This window comes from Castanea sativa, chromosome 5 (assembly GCF_040712315.1).
Source record: "Castanea sativa cultivar Marrone di Chiusa Pesio chromosome 5, ASM4071231v1".
NCBI lineage: Eukaryota > Viridiplantae > Streptophyta > Magnoliopsida > Fagales > Fagaceae > Castanea > Castanea sativa.
In genome coordinates, this window is record NC_134017.1 from 67422121 (window position 1) to 67428422 (window position 6302).

The 6302-nt window shown below is 33.1% G+C and overlaps 1 long non-coding RNA gene across 1 annotated transcript; it reads right to left on the reverse strand.

The window, feature by feature from the left end:
* Positions 1–4860: 4860 nt before the first annotated feature.
* On the reverse strand, positions 4861–6302 carry LOC142633485 (uncharacterized). The gene is made up of 3 exons (XR_012843923.1): positions 5839–6302; positions 5344–5598; positions 4861–5220 (listed from the first exon to the last, which is right to left on the reverse strand). It is a non-coding gene; the product is annotated as an uncharacterized LOC142633485 (long non-coding RNA).

Consider the following 6302-nt stretch of genomic DNA (forward strand, 5'->3'; position numbering starts at 1 on the left):
CAAAACATCTACCATAAATCTCCAGTATTTCAAGTACTTTTTGGCATTCCTGTATAGTTGCCCTACAAAACAGAAGACTATCATCTGCAAAAAGATGATGAGTTAGTTTATGGCTATTTTTGCAAAGCTTGTAGCCTTGGATCTCTCTTGAGAGAGAGGCTTGACTTATGAGGCCATATAGTCCTTCTGTGCATAGTAAAAATAGAAAGGCGAGAGTGGATCTCCTTGGCGAATACCCCATGTTGGATGAATCATCCCTTTTGGCTCCCCATTCACCAAATTAGAATATGAGACCGTAGTAAAAGTATAAGCAGATTTATCCATTGTTCTTTAAATCCCAATTTCCTCATTACCATCTCCAAATACCCTATCATACGCTTTGCTAATGTCCAGTTTAATTGCCATATAATTATCTCTCTCATTATGTTGCAACAAACTATGAAGTGATTCATAAGCTACCAAAATATTATCAGAGATCAATCTACTATTTATGAAAGCACTTTGATGCTTTGATATAATTTTTGGTAAAACTTTTTTAAGTCAGTTTGCTAAAATCTTTGAAAAGATTTTATAGAGGACATTACATAAACTAATGGGTCTATATTCTGAAACATTTTCTAGGCTTTTTGTTTTTGGGATAAGGGTGATGGAGGTGTGATTTAGGTGGGGGGGGGGGGGGAAGGGTAGCAAAATTTAGGAAATTGAGAACATCATGTATATAATCATCTCCAATTAAATTCCAGTAATTCTGAAAAAATATAGGAGGCATACAGTCAGGACCTAGAGCTTTTAGTGGGGCCATCTGTTTGATTGCTTCCTTTATTTCCCATGCCATAAATGGAGCAGAAAGCTGAGGGTTCATATCTTTTGTAATTATTCTCTGGATGGAATTTATAGTCCCATTGTGTTGAGGAGGATGTATGGAAGTGAATAGATCTCTGTAATAGTCCACCAATATGCTTGTCACCTCTTCAGAACTTGAACACCACTGCCCTTTTGAGTTTCTGATGTTCACAATGGAATTTTTCCGGTATCTTTGGGTAGCTCTTCTATGAAAGTACTTCGAATTTTGATCTCCATTCTTCGCCCATAACACTTTTGATCTTTGTAACCACATGTGTGATTCCTTATCTAGTAGATCATTTATGTATGCTCAAAGGGATCTGACTCAAGAATTGACCCCAGGTTGCAAAGCCTCCCTCTCGGCCTCAATAAGTAATCTGCTATTCAAGTTCAATTCAGATCAAACATTCCCAAAGTTAGCTTTACTCCACTGCTTTAACTCCTTCCCGCATTTCTCTATCTTTCGGACTACCCTTGTGTTTGGATCTAAACATTCTTGAGAAGACCAGATTGCTTCAACCACTTCTGTACATCCCTTATCAAACAACCACATCTCTTCGAACTGGAATGGTTTGGTAATATGTGGAAGTCCCAAACTTTTTGGCATAATCCATAGAGGGTTGTGATCAGAAGAGATTACTGATAAATGGTGAACTCTTAAATCTGCAAATCTAAGCATCCACTCATTGTTGGCTAGAGTTCTGTCTAATCTCTCCCAATCGAATGGCCATCAGCAAAGTGGTTTTGCCATGTGAATTGAGTCCCAACAAATCCAAGATGAATAAATCCACATTCATCCACTGCATCTCTGAAAAATTGCATATGTGCCTGACTTCTATTACTTCCACCTCTCTTTTCTAAACTTTTCAGCAGCTCATTAAAGTTCCCTACACACACCCATGGAAGATTAAAACGGTTATTGAGTTGCCGTGATAAATCCCATGATTCAAATCTTTTGTGTGTAATGGGTTCTCTGTAGAATCTTGTTAGCTGCCAAGCATCCTCCTTGCCCCATGTATTTTTATTGAAAATGACAAGTTTCTGATATATATATATATATATATTTTTTTTTGAGACTCCAAGAATATATAATTTAAGCCCTTCTAAAGTTCCCTCTTAAATTTTAAATATACTTTCTGTCCCATCATAACAAAATAAAGATATTTTCAAAGTACATTGATCATTTTATGTTTGGGATAGTTCACAATTCTCTCCCTTATCTTTGAAATCAACTAATTTCCCCTCAATCTTTGGAAAATGAGCAAAAACCCCAAATTCATTACTTTTTCAGTTAAATCCAGTTATTACAAATGCAATTTAAGAAAACAACAATATAATCCTCAACTTTTTATCTTTCTTATGGTGTACAACTAATAATTTCTTCAAAACTTTTTGTTAGGTATAATTAAGAAAGAAAGAAATTTTGGGTATTTTCTCATTTCGCAAACATAGAAGGCGCAATTCGTTGGTTTCAAAGATAAATAGGGGAATTGTGAACTATCCCAAACATAAAGGGGGCAAAATGCCTTTTCCCCAAAATTCTATCATGTGGTGAAATTTCACCTAAAATCCATATCCAAACGCACAATATTAAAATGAATAAATTCAATAATTTAATATTTATTTTGATAATACGTTTGCTAATTGAATGGGAATAAGTGATAGTTTTATGGATTGTTGAGGTTTTAACAAGGAGATAGTGTTTTGTTAAAAATACTTATTTCCACATTGAGAAGTCTAGACACATCACCTTAGTGGTAGTTATAAGAAGTTTTTCTAGGGTAATCATTGAAACTTAAATTATACAAAAATCTAATTAAAAAAATATATATCGACATCACAAAATGAAAACTCATATATTCGAAATTTTACAATTTCCTTTCACTAATTTTTTTTTTTAAAAAAAGAGCTTAATGAGAGATAAATGGAGAACTAAAATTGCGGAGATGAGTTACAAATCGAAATGATTAGAGATTTTTATTTTTGAATGAGCTTGTTGTTGAATATTTTATTTTGTTCATTTGTTGTTGTTTGGCCTAATATTGTTGTTTGTTTGAGTTGTTGTTGTTGTTGTTTTTTTTTTTTTTTCCCCGGTTATTTGGGTCAATTTTCATTGTTTTTATTTGATCTTTTAATATATATTTTTTAAGGGATTAAGGATTATGTTTGGTGAGAAAAAAATATTTTTGTGATTTATGCATGGGACACACAAAACAACACAACAATTTTATAACATTCCTAAATTAATATACCAAAAAATGTTATATTAAATTTAAATTAAATGAAACCATGGTGTTGTGTTCGCAGTCCATTTAGAGCCAACTGGAGTTGTCCATCTAGGATATTGGGCCATGATGCTTAAAATGAAAGGTCAAAAGAGCTTTTGTGCTTAATTAACATGATATGGTACTTCAATTAGAAAGATCCATGATTCAGAGCTTTGTAGCTTTGTTGGCATATCTTGTATTTCAATTTTCAAACGGAGGCATTCAAAATTCGAATTAATTTATCCTTAACAATCAAATGATCAAAATAATAATAATAATAATAATTGAAATATTACTATGTAGCGGTATTATGTTTCTAGGTAGGATAAGTATATAGTTTTCTTTTGACACAATAATTAGTTTATTTAAGAATCACTTTTGTACCTTCATTTATATATATTTTTTGTCACTTATTTTTTTTCCCCTATAATTTGATAATTAGGTGAGTGGGGATTTGTCACTTGCGTAATCATGATTTATTCTTGCCTTGTCAAAAGGGATCGAACTCAAAATTTATTGTATTAATATCATGCTAAATTATTGATTATTTCAAAATTTTAAACTGTTACAAAATTATAATGAATTTAATTATTTTACCTTAATTCTAATAGACATCAATGGTTCAAATTTTCCTGCAATAAAATTATTAGAGCATCCACATCAGTGGATGCAAATTTTCCTTCTATTTTGTACAAAAATATCTACTTTTTATATTTTACACACTCATTTTTACAAAACACCTACATCAGTTTGTCTATTCTACACATTCTTTTATTTAAATAATATTTTTCTCACAATTTTTTATTAATCACAACTACCCATGGCCCACCAACTTTAACACACGCTAGAGTATATCTAATCTCTATCTCTTTCTTTTTCTTTTTCACTTTTTTTTTTTCTCTTCCTTCTCCTTCTTTCTTCTTCTCCATTTTTTCTTCTTCAGTGCCTTCGTCTTTCTTCTTCTTTTGCCAATGCTGAAACAAGAAACTAAAGACAGAAAACTCTTGGTGGGTGAGCTTTTTATTTTATTTTATTTTTTTTATCATTTTATGAGAAGATGGTGGGTAAACTTTTAGACCCACGAGCATTGGGTAAGTTCAAAAATCTTGGTGGATAAGCTTTCCAAACTCGGTCAAGCACCAACCAAGTAAGACCCATGAGCTCTAATCAAGCAAGATCCACAAGCACCGATCAAACAAAACCCACAAGCACCGATCAAGCAAGACCCACAAGCATCGATCGTTCCAGTCAAGCACCGATCTATCTCTTTGTTGGTTTGTCAGTGTGGGTTTGTTTGTGTGTGGGTGTGTTTGTGTATCTCTATGTGGATGTGTTTGTGTGTGGGTGTGTTTGTATGCATCTGAGGAAAAAGAAGATGAGGAGAGGAGAAGTTACTGAGTTTGTTGTGCACGGAGAAGAGAGAGAAAAAAAAGGTGCGAACGTGAAATTAATAAAATAATAAATGGATGAGCTACAGTAACCGTGTAAATATACACAATTACTGTAGCTAAGATTTTAGAAGCACTGATGTGGAGCAATTTTGAGGCAAAATATGTAAAAGTTGTATCTTTTTTTATTTTACAAGATTTTGTATCCACTGATGTGGATGCTCTTATTGCTTTATTGCCTTGATGATAGTTTTTAGAGTGCATGCAATGAGTTATAATCGTGATCTATCTTTTCTTTTTTTTTGTTGATAAATTGTGATTTATTTTGGATTGGCTATGTTTCAATCGAATCTTCTAAATATGATTATAAAAATTCTTATTAGAAAACTAACAAAGAAAAGAATGAATCATACATGGGGAAAAAAATATACAATGCGTCAAACTCAGGGGAAAGTGTACATGTTGCTGTTCAATTCCATTGAACGATGAGGTATTCTGTAAAAACATCGGAAAATTTCCAATGCTAGAGCTATTAAAGCTATACCTCCGAGTATTACGGCGTAAACCAGTTTCAATTTCTCAGCTTGACTTTGATTATTGATGCCCACAAATATGTTTGCTATAATTAGTGAAATTACTGCACACCCAAGAAAACGATGGTATATCTGCCACCATTTGCGAAATTCATCTTCTCTCTTTGGTTGCCAAAAAATGGCAAGCATCTGAATCACACTATTAACATGTTAATTAATTGTTGGAACAAGTTACAAATTTGATATCAGGTTCAAAAATGAAACTACAAATTTGATATTAACTAATGGACAAAGATAGAAATTTGAACTCACTTGTACAGTTAGGAAGGTAAATACAAGGATACTTAGAATGCGTTGTGTTCTATTGGCAAATTGTTTGGAAGTATTTCCAAGACACATCCCAGTTACCCATCCGATTGTGCCCAAAATATATCCAATGCTCTGAAATATTATGTGAAATGAGTACCACTCCTTGCTTAACATGGGAGTCTTTTTGAAGTACCTTGCAATAATCACCCCAATGGGCAAGAAAGTTCCCCATCCTATAACGATTAAAACCATATAGGCCTGTCCAAAGCTGAAAATAGTTAATATGTGTATGATCTACATATTTATTGTAACATCTTAATATATTCTAATATCTAGAATTCAAAATTTTCCACATTAAAATGAAGTCCTCTTAGATGGGTCTTAATTCCTAAGGATAAATCATTTTATCATAAATGAAATTTTAGGAAATTAAGAAATGGCTGTCTTACATTTCTTTTTCTTTTTTTCTTTTTTTTTTGGATAAGAAGCTGATCTTACATTTCTGAGATGACGACGATGATGCCAGTTTTTATGGGCCCTCCATGATCTCAGGTCTATTGTGGCTTCACTATTTGAGCTTTCAATAGAAGTGACATGCATCTGAGGCACCGTGTGTTTCATATTGGAGTCACCGGGCCAGGCAATAATTCTTCTTCCTGTGTGTGTGAGAGAGCATCCCTCATTGCATGAAGAGGCTTGGCCAGAGATAGAATGGAGGGGAAACATCATACTAAGAATTATAAGGCAATGAGAATTCATGGTCTCTCTTTCAAAATTGTGTGTAAATCTAAGATTTCAAAATAAATTTTGGATAACACCTTGTTATGGTGTATAAAAAGTCCTGGTGGAATACCAGAGTGCAACATCAATCAAATCTCTGTTTTCCAATCAGTTCCATTGCTTTCTAGTTAGATAGAAGTTAGTAATGTTGTATGAAACTATGATGATCCATCAAAAACTTG